The sequence below is a fragment of the Gymnoscopelus microlampas genome, assembly GCF_963454915.1.
Source record: "Gymnoscopelus microlampas genome assembly, chromosome: 4".
NCBI lineage: Eukaryota > Metazoa > Chordata > Actinopteri > Myctophiformes > Myctophidae > Gymnoscopelus > Gymnoscopelus microlampas.
The window spans coordinates 54,180,839-54,191,837 of record NC_139941.1 but is presented as its reverse complement, the minus strand read 5'-3'; the positions used below and the strand labels follow the sequence as shown (position 1 = coordinate 54,191,837).

Below are 10,999 nucleotides of genomic sequence, written 5' to 3'. Positions count from 1 at the left end.
GAGATAAGCTGTACACAGACAGATCGAATGACGGACGGACACACGGACACACGGACACACGGACACACGGACAGACGGACAGGGGGTAAAACATACTCTCTCGCCATGCCTTTCGGCCTGGCGGAGACAATAATTACATTATAAAACATACATTAACCACCTTAGCCCTACTTTATACCTAGGCTGTTTGAAAATAGCAGATCTACAAGCTCACAACTTGTCGCATCGCGACACGTTGTGAGCTTGTAGATCTGCTATCTTCAAACATTTTAGTGCTTTTACTTTTGGTACTTTGAGTACATTTTGATACCAATACTTTTACTCAAGGACATTTTTATTCCGAACTTTTACTTGTAACAGAGTACTTTTACATTGCAGTATTGACACTTTTACTCAAGTAAAACATTTGAGTACTTTTTCCACCACTGCTCAAAACAAACTGGTCAGGTTACTACTAAGGCCTCACACCCAGAACTCACCATAACTCCTGCTCATGATGCTATAATGATAATGACTTGAATTTGTATACTGTAGCACCTTTCCAAAAAAAAGTTACAAAGTGCTGAACTGAAGCATCGTTTTACACTTTGGCTATTCAAAAATAGCAGATATACAAGCCTCGGTGCCGCGCTATGAGCTTGTAGATCTGCTATTTTTTTTTTTATTGTGAAAATATGTGCAAATCTTTGAATGTATATTGTTTAAAGCGAGAGAAAAAAATAACTCAAATCTTTGCTTCTGGGGAAAGAAGCAAAGATAAAGAACCAGTAAGATACCCTTTACATTTACACATGTAGTAATGTTATGTTAAACACACTAGTTTAGAGGGGAGAGACACCCCTGTACTTTACTCCCTGTTGGCTGTTGTGAATCAGACACATTCATGTTGTAAATAAAACACTGAATTCACTTTATCCCTCAGTTTCAATCAATCATTTCACTGGATACAATGTTGGTCCCCTCTTGTTTCTCCACAATGGACACACAGTTATCTAGACTTTTGTATACGAGAGTCTGTGTTACCTTTTACAACTGAAAGTGACACAGGGAGAGCATTTAGTTTCAGGGAATGAGGATGTTTGTTGTTCCTGTTCAGTCACAGTGCATGAAATGTCTCTCATTTCAGAGTTGCTTCATGGAGAAGTTCATATGGGGGCAGTGGTGGAAAAAGTACTCAAATGGTTTACTAATGTAAACATATCAATACTGCAATGCAGAAGTACTCTGTGTTACAAGTAGAAGTCTGGAATTCAAAATTGACTTGAGTAAAAGTACAAACGTTTTGGAATCAAAATGTACTATAAAGTACCAAAAGTAGAAAGTACTCATTATGCAGAATGTCCCATTTCACAAGTTTTCAAATATATGAAATGTCTAAAAAATATTTTGAAAATAGCAGATCTATAAGCTCACAATGCACCTGTGAGCTTGTAGATCTGCCACACACACACACGCACGCACGCACGCACGCACGCACGCACACACACACACACACACACACACACACACACACACACACACACACACACACACACACACACACACACACACACACACACACACACTATACAGAACCTTTCACAGTTACCAAATGAATCACCATAAATACTGTATGAGACAAAAGTTAATCAACAGACATCCGTTAATTCAATCTAATCTGATAATCTAATATGTACAAATGCAATGATTTAATGTTCCACTTTCATGTATTTTAAAGCTCAGCTGCTGTCAATACTAACTGGAGATAACGTTTCAAAAAGTTGACTTTTTTTTCTTAAGACTTAAAAAAAGTTCTGAGTCTTTGAAAATATTTTTGCAAGACTGACAAAAAGGTTAATAATTTCTTATACATCCCAGATAAACATACATTTAAGAATGTGCTGATTTACCTGTAGTAGTAGTAAATCTTTATTTCGGTCCATTTAAAAAAAACAAAAAGAATACAAACATACAATATAGCTGCAAGCAGCGATAATACGGGGCCAGGAGAGAGAAAGAGAAATGATAATTCCTTTAACAGGTCAGTTCATGAAAGTCCTTGCGGTCTTGTTTCCAATGAGGGCCTGTGAGCAATTAGGGGTTAAGAGTCTTGCTTGTGTCGATGACAAATTTCATCAACACATTTGCTGACCTGGCACTAACCACTCAGCTATGGCCGCCCCTGAGAGAGAGAGAGAGAGAGAGAGAGAGAGAGAGAGAGAGAGAGAGAGAGAGAGAGAGAGAGAGAGAGAGAGAGAGAGAGAGAGAGAGAGAGAGAGAGAGAGAGAGAGAGAGAGAGAGAGAGAGAGAGAGAGAGATAGATAGATACGGAATAGATTGAAGATAGAAACGGAATAGATTGAAGAGACAGAGAGAGAGACATGGAAACGGAATAGATTGAAGAGAAAGACATGGAAACGGAATAGATTGAAGAGAGAGAGAGAGAGCCATGGAAACGGAATAGATTGAGTCATGTTTTTTGCAATTCAACTTAAATGAGTGTGCATCAAGTGAGGCTTGAACCAGCAACCTTGCGGTCGTGAGGCACTCTTAGGTAGCTGCAACACTACCTATAGTGCTATAGCTTTGTCCAGGCTGATGATGTCTGTTGAGGATGACAAACGCTTGCCTTCTGTCATGACCCAAGCCCCTGTTTCACTAACACTAAGATCACTCATTCACAAACCATTTACCAATGAAGAAATTGTACATCTCCTCAGAAGCAAAACTAGTGAAAGTAGCCGATCTACAAGCTCACAAACCATTAAAAGTTGTCAAATTGTACATCGGCTATTTTCACAATGAAGTATGTTATACATTGAAAAAACATACTCTCATTGCTATCTGAAAAGTTGTGAGATTGTAGATCAGCTGTATGTAAAAAACACTCAATTAAGTATTTCATGTTATCTTTAACAATTGCAGATGTATTCATTGATAGTTATGTTGTGTTAAATGCAACTTAGATGAAGTCTGCACCAAGTGAGGCTTGAACTGGTGACCTTCAGGTTGTGGGGCACACATTTAAGGCGAGAAGCCACCAACAGACAAGAGCCTGTGAAAGGAGATCACACAGATGATACAGTTTCACGCAAATAGCTGAAAAATCCTGGGTTTAAGTGTTTTTCAAACTGCTCAAGATTGCGGACAATCTAAGGGCGGTGCTTACTGGTCAACGTGATAGATGTGTTCCTCATTAGTCAAGGCACATGTGTAAGCAGGTCTAATGGCTGTCGGCCAAACGAGGCATGACTTTTGCCTGTTTAAAGTTACAATTTTCAAAAAATTGCTATAGCGCCCCCGTTTGACCAATTGGAGTAAGATTGGTTTCAGTGATATTTGGAATGGCCCTTTACATTTCTGCAAAGTTTCAAAGAATGGTAAGTCTGCATGTATGTGTTAGGGGCAGATGAATAATTGTCATAAAACTGCAATATTCATTGGCTCATTAAAGCTTCATTTTTTCACTTATGGAAGATATTTTGCAAACGTTTTTTGGTATAGGTCCAAAGTTCATGTGTAAAACGTTTCGTGCAGATTACTCAAAAATCCCAGGAGGAGATAGGTTTTAACTGTTTTTCATATAATTCGAAATGGTGGGAGATCTAAGGGTCAGAGGTCAAAAGTCAGAGCGTGAAAGTTGTTCATCATGAGGAGACGCATGTGTGTATTGAAGTTTTATGGCTGTAGGTAAAACAGGGCATGAGTTGTACCTGTTCAAAGTTGGCATTTTCAACTGAGTGCTATAGCGCCACCTTTTGACGAAAGATTGTGAGATTTATTTTTTGATCGTTTTTCATGACCATCTATCATATGGCCGAGTTTCATAAAAAGCGTATGCACGGTTCAGCCAGAACTGGCAAAAACGGCAGAAGAAGAAGAAATGGAATAATGCGAATAACAATACGGGTCCATGCTGGAAGCCTGGCCCCGTAATTAGAGTCCACTTATACAAGTAGCACCAAAAATGTGTAGGCTGAAGCCGAGGCTTATTTTGCCTACCCTTTTTGAAACATCTTTGGTTATAAAATATAAGAAAATGTAGTAACACATTTGTTTAACTAAACTAATCTCATCAGATAATTCGATAGAATAGAAAAGAAGAAACTAATCAAACATTGATTTTAACAAAACTAGTACTAATCAGATTAAAGACTTAGCTTTTACCTGCAGTACACTGTGTAAAGAGTAACAAAAGTTCAATATGTACCGGTTCATGTTTCACAACAAAATAATTATCAGTATCAAACATGGTTATAGCAAAACAAACATAATTCAGATGGACTATCCCGGCACCAAGACAGGAATAAAAGAAAAGAGAGGGGGAAAAAAAAAGAAAAGAAAAAAAGAGTCTGCATTCACTTAGTACAGTTTGGTTCTATGGTTGACCATACTGTGTGTTTTTTTGGCCACAGAATATGGTTCAATTTTTACACACAACGCTACACCATACAGTACCATACTCTGTGGCTATTAGGTCACAGAGTAAGGCTCTGTCTCCACACACAGATTTACATACACATACATACTCACCTCAGCACATACACCCATTTCATACTTACACATTTATACGCATACATATAGTACCTACAGTACACTGGCACGGGCACGTCACTATGTCCAGAGAGAGGCATTATTATTCAAGTCAACTTTGTTTGCTATACATTGATATGTTTTATTATTATTAAATGTTAGTTGGTATGCTTTATCATAGTAATGTTTTATACTTGTTTAATACCTTATTTTTGAACATCTTTTTGAATGTGGTGACTGTTTTGCACATTTTTAGTTCTTTATCTAAGTTATTCCATAAATTAACCCCCTTTACTGATATACACCTGCCTTTTATGTTGGTCCTTACACTTCTTGTTTTAAATATACACGTCCCCCTGAGTGAATACTGGGACTCCCTAGCCTCGAACAGCTCCTGCATGCAGGGTGGAAGTATTTTATTATGTGCCTTGTGCATGATTACAGCTGTATTTAGATCCACTAGATCTTCTAGTTTTAGAGCTTTTGTATTGATGAAGAGTGGGTTTGTGGGTGCAATGTAGTCACTTTGAGTTACAATTCTTATTGCTTTCTTTTGTAGCATGTATATTGGTTTGATGATTGTTTTGTATGTGTTCCCCCATACCTCCACACAGTAGGTTAAGTATGGAAGTATGAGGGAGCAATACAGTATGTACAGTGAGTTATTATTTACTATGTGTTTCATTTTATATAATATTGCGATTGATTTTGATATTTTTGTTTTAGTGTTGTCTATATGCTGTTTCCAATTGAGTCGATTGTCTATTGTGATTCCCAAAAATGTATGCTCATATACCCTTTCAATTTCAACGTTATTGATTGATAATTTGACTGGTGTGTTAATTTTTCTGTTGGAGAAGATGATATACTTGGTTTTGGTTAAGTTCAAAGATAGTTTGTTGACATCAAACCAGTTCTTAAGAATCTCTAGTTCCCTTCCCACTGCCTGCAAGAGCTGCCCAAGATCTTTCCCGGAGCTATGTAGGCTGGTGTCATCAGCAAAAAGGACGCACTTAAGCAGTGGCAATGCTTTGCATGTGTCATTGATGTACATGATGAACAGTTTGGGGCCCAGTACTGAACCCTGTGGCACTCCATGTGTAGATTTAAGCAATTCTGAGTCAACATTGTTCATGTGAACATATTGTTGTCTGTCATTTAGGTAGCTTTTTAGCCATGCGTGGGCGACTCCTCTGATGCCATACCTCTCCATTTTCTTTAGTAGTATGTTATAATCTATTGTGTCAAATGCTTTTTTTAAATCTATGAAGACCCCGACAGTGTACTCCCTGTTGTTTGTGTTGGTTGAAATTGCTTCCACTAGCTCCGTTACTGCCATCGAGGTGGACCTGTTTGATCTGAAACCATATTGGTGGTCACTCAGCAGCTGATGTTTTTCTATGAAGCTGTCTAACCTTGTGACAAATAATTTTTCCAATATTTTTGAGAATTGTGATAGCAGCGAAATAGGTCTGTAATTGGTGAATTGGTGTTTGTCGCCACTTTTGTGGATGGGTATGACTTTAGCTGTTTTCATGGCTTTGGGAAAAATACCTGTTGTGAATGATTGATTGCAAATGTGTGTGAGTGGTGTGACTATAGTATCTATTATGTCTTTAATTATTGTCATATCAATGTTGGTACTGTCAATGGACTTTTTATTTTCAAATGTTTTTACTATGCCCAGTATCTCATGTTCATATACACTTTTTATAAACATAGAATGAGTATTCTGGTTAATAATTAAGTGGTCCAGGCCGGGTGCAGTACGTTAGTCCGACAGCGCATTCCTCCGACAGCGCAGAGCTCCGACGTTTCCAATACTAACCCTATACCAAACCCGAACCCTAACCCTAACCGCACGCGGATGCCACATAGTCGGAGAAAAGGGATGTCGGATTATCGTATGCCTCCCGTCCAGGCCTTGCTTGACTCTTGGATCACTTATTGCCTTGGCTAGGCTTGGTCCGACATTAACAAAAAAATGATTGAATTCGTTAGCAATTTCTTTTGTTTTATTTATAATTGTGTTATCTTTATTGGAGGGGTTTGGATACTCACCTTTGCCAGTACCTTTTCTAATTATACTATTTATTGTTTTCCATGTGGCTTGAATATTTCCTCTTTGCTGTTGAAGTTTTTTGTGATAATAGTCCTTTTTACTTGATCTTATAATATTTGTCAATTTATTTTTGTATGTCTTATATCTGGTCTCTGCCTCTATTGTTCTTTGTTTTATAAATATCCTATAAAGTGTATTTTTCTTTTTACAGGCGTTTTCAATACCTTTAGTTATCCACGGGGTTTGCTGTTTATGATTGTGTATAGTCTGGGTTTTTCTGAGAGGACAATTTTTATCATATAATTCAAGAAGTTTTAACAAGAATGCGTCATAGGATTTGTTTGGGTCATCAGTTTCATATACCTCATTCCAGGTCTGTCTTCTAAGGTCCACCTTGAGGGCAGCAACGGCTTCAGGTGTTCTATGTCGGGTTAGCCTGTAGGTGTTGTTTCTGCATTTATTTTCCTTCTTAAAATGATGGTGGAAAATGGCAAATACTGGGAGATGGTCACTGGTGTCATTAATTAACAGTCCAGCTGTTACTTGGCTTTCCACTGTATTTGTAAAATTATTGTCAATTAACGTGGCTGTGTCTGTTGTGATTCTGGTAGGTTTTGTGATTGATTGATTGATTGATGTACTTTATTTAGTAAGACATGAGAACAGTACATGACAGTACATAACAGTACATGGAAGTACAAATTCACAATACAAGGTCTACTAAACTGGATAGCTCAGTTAAGCACGTAGCTTGTTTAAGATGAGATCCCCACGCACACAAATCATGATGACATATAAGAGACAGACAGATATACACACTACTATACAGAATGTCATACAATCAGTTTACAGGTTACTGGTATGAAGGGTGAAAAATATGTACAAAAAAAGAAAGAGAGAGGGGGGGGGGGTAGGTTAGGTTAGGACATGGGGTAGGTTAGGACTTGGACAGGGGCCATTTTTGAATTGCAGCCTCCTGAAGGTGTATCTTTAGGGCATTTTTGAAAGTGAGTAGGGTTTTACACTCCTTTACTCCTTTTGGTAGGGCATTCCACATTTTAGATGAATAGCATGAGAAAGAGTTCATTCCCTTTGTTGTGCCAAATCTGGGTTGAACATGGTTTGTGGAGCTGCCTCTGGTGTTATGATCATGGACTTGATTAACAAGTCCATTGAATCGACAAAATTAGTTATTTTTCTCTTTCCATGTGGGTTAAGCAGGTCAACATTGAAGTCGCCACATGCTATGTGCACTTTGTTATTATTAAGGCTGCCAAACCTAATTTGTTGTTGAAAGTGTCTAGGCATGATCCAGGTGTCCTATATACACAACTTATGACCATATTTTTACATTTGTCCAAAATGATTTCAACTGTAAGGCATTCCATAATATTATCTATGATATACGTCATATTTTGTACCATGCTACTTCTTAAGGCTGTATCTACATACAAGGCGACTCCTCCTCTTGTTTTGTTTTTCCTATTAGCGGTGAACAGTTCGTACCCCTCTAAATCCCCATTGCATTCATTCTCGTCATTCAACCAAGTTTCGGAGACCGCGATGACATCGAATTTGTTAAATTGGGCCAGATACTTCTTAATTTTACGGAAGTTTCTATTCAGACTTCTACTGTTAAAATGTATAATTGAGAATGTACCATTCATTTTAATTTTACTAAATTGATCATCAGTATAGTACTGGCAGTTGTTATTTATGTATTATAAAAATTATTCTCCGGATCGAAATCATAGCCTATCTCATATGGCTTATGATCAGTATGTTCAAAGTTTCTGAACTCATATTGTTCATACTGTTGTCTATTTGTACTGCTTACATAAACATTGGCACCATCAACAAGTTCATCATCATCAATGTCCCTGTACGGGAACTGAAGATTCTCATCAACAACTGTCATAGATGGAGGTACAAGTGCTCAGATATACATACATTTGTTCCCCAAAAAAGCAAAACAATTGCAAAGAAAATAGTATTATCCAATCTATCACATGCAATGCTCGTCCATGCAAAATGTTTTGAGTCCAAGCCAAAAAAGAGATAGGACAAAGAGTCCTCTCATCATGCAAGCCTGAAACAAGAATCATGCAATGTTTATCAAAAATAATAATCCAAAAATCCATTTCGACTAAACAGCCAAATAGGACAGCCATGCAATGTCTTTCAAAAAACGTATAAAAATTAGTGGATACTAGTAATCCAGTTCCACTAGGCAAGCCAAAAAAATGAGACATGCAGTGTCTGTAATAAATAAGGTAAAAATAAATCCTAAGGATACAGTACCTTCTGTCCATGCAGAAAAAAAATAAAAAAATCAAGGCAAGAGAGAAGGCCATGTAGAACAGTTAGCATGCTGAAGAGAGAATAATTAAATAAAAATATAGTAATCATAATGATCCATGTCAATTCCATGCTGCTTCCATGCAAAAAGGGAAAAAGTAAAAATATCATCATCAAGCAAAAAAGGTTCTCAATGTTAGCGTGCACAAAAAAAAACATTCCAAAAATTGATTAGGCGGAAAAAAAGGAAAAAAAAGTAAAGTTCCATGTTGTGTTTCACTGATTGATCTGCAATTAACCAGTGGTTCTCAACCTTTTCAGACCGCGCCCCCCCAAAATAATCATATTTGAACTCAGGACCCCGCACCTTGAAAAATACTTGGCATTGTAGGAGTTGAGGCGTTACATTTAGTTTGACTCAGTTCCCACAGATAAATAGATCTACATGCTCTAAAAGAGCTTGTAGATCGGCTATTTTTAAAATTTTGCTCTTTCTTATATGAATTGACAATTTGGCCAATGTTTGCCCAGTTGTTAGTATAGTTTGTTGATTACTTATGAAGCAGCAGCTATATACTGTTCATGATATGTGCAATAATCCAGACTGTCGTCTTTCTGGAAACAGATGATGTAACATCGTATCTTTAATCTGATTGGCTGATTATTCTAAACTACAGAACGAGTCCTCCTTCATTCTCTTTCAGACTCCAGAACTTCTCTTTGAGTAAACATCTGTTTATTCTCATCTGTTTATTCTGATCTGTTTATTCTGACCTGTTTATTCTCTGTTTATTCTGATCTGTTTATTCTGATCTGTTTATTCTGACCTGTTTATTCTCTGTTTATTCTGATCTGTTTATTCTGATCTGTTTATTCTCTGTTTATTCTGATCTGTATATTCTGATCTGTTAAATTCAGTTCAGTTTTGATCAGTGATGATGAAGATTACAGCCACCCTCCTCATCCTCTCCTCTCCTTTGTACTTCATTGAAGCGATCCCAATAAGTAAGTACATTATATTTATGTTATTATATAATATATACATTTATCTATCTACTGTTATTATATAAAAACAAATATGAACAATGCACACTCACGCACGCACGCACGCACGCACGCACGCACGCACGCACGCACGCACGCACGCACGCACGCACGCACGCACACACACACACACACACACACACACACACACACACACACACACACACACACACACACACACACACACACACCTCTCATGTGACACTTTGATCACATGACCACTGTGTTTTCAAATATATTTGATGTTTCAGCAGTGAGATGTAATGAGGCTTGGATTGATGTTTAATGAACATGAACAGCATTTTACCAGTGATGCTGAACACACACACACACACACACACACACACACACACACACACACACACACACACACACACACACACACACACACACACACACACACACACACACACACACACACACACACACACACCCCTCTGAAGTAGCACTTTGATCACATGACATGATGGTATCATCAGTGAGATGTAATGAGGCTTGGATCAGAGGAGCGTCTGTGAGTTCAGTTTACAGGTTCAGGTTCCCGGCTCTTCCTGGCTTCATAATTAAAGTGTCCTTGAGCAAGGCACTGAACCACGTCATTCCAAAACCTCTTGTGCTATAACCACGCCCACTTCTGTGACGAAGGCGGAGCTGCCTCTCAGCATCACATTCAACACATTCTAATACAGACTGAAACCAGGGTTGATTTAGTCGACTAAAACTATGACGAAAAATGTTTATCGACCTTTTTTCACTGACGAAAACTAAATAAAAACAAAATAAAAACTAAGCTGTGATGACTAAAACTAAGACTAAATATTTTGACAATTTCGTCAACATTCACATAAAAAATAGACTAAAATGTTAGTGAAGGACTAGTGGAGAAGAGATCCAGTAGAACTAAAAGACAAGTCATTTTATGTTTGGTTGTGCTCGGGTGTTGTGCTCTGAAAATAGCCGATCTACAAGCTCACAACATAGATCTGCTATTTTCAGCATGCAACCAAGTGTAAAATCAGCCATTACGACGTCATCAAGGCACTGCCAAAACACATGTTAGTCGACAAATTCAAATGTAGATTT

General features: G+C 37.8%; 1 protein-coding gene across 2 annotated transcripts in view; it reads left to right on the top strand.

The window, feature by feature from the left end:
* Positions 1–9,495: 9,495 nt before the first annotated feature.
* LOC311042913 (H-2 class II histocompatibility antigen, E-S beta chain-like) overlaps positions 9,496–10,999 on the top strand; it is a 165,674-nt gene continuing 164,170 nt past the window's right edge. Inside the window, exons 1-2 of one of the 2 annotated variants that reach the window (XM_084054012.1) lie at positions 9,496–9,596; positions 9,791–9,877. The gene's annotated coding sequence lies outside the window, so the exon portion shown is untranslated. The remainder of the gene's footprint in view (positions 9,597–9,790; positions 9,878–10,999) is intronic. The other variant, XM_084054013.1, reaches the window with a different exon arrangement.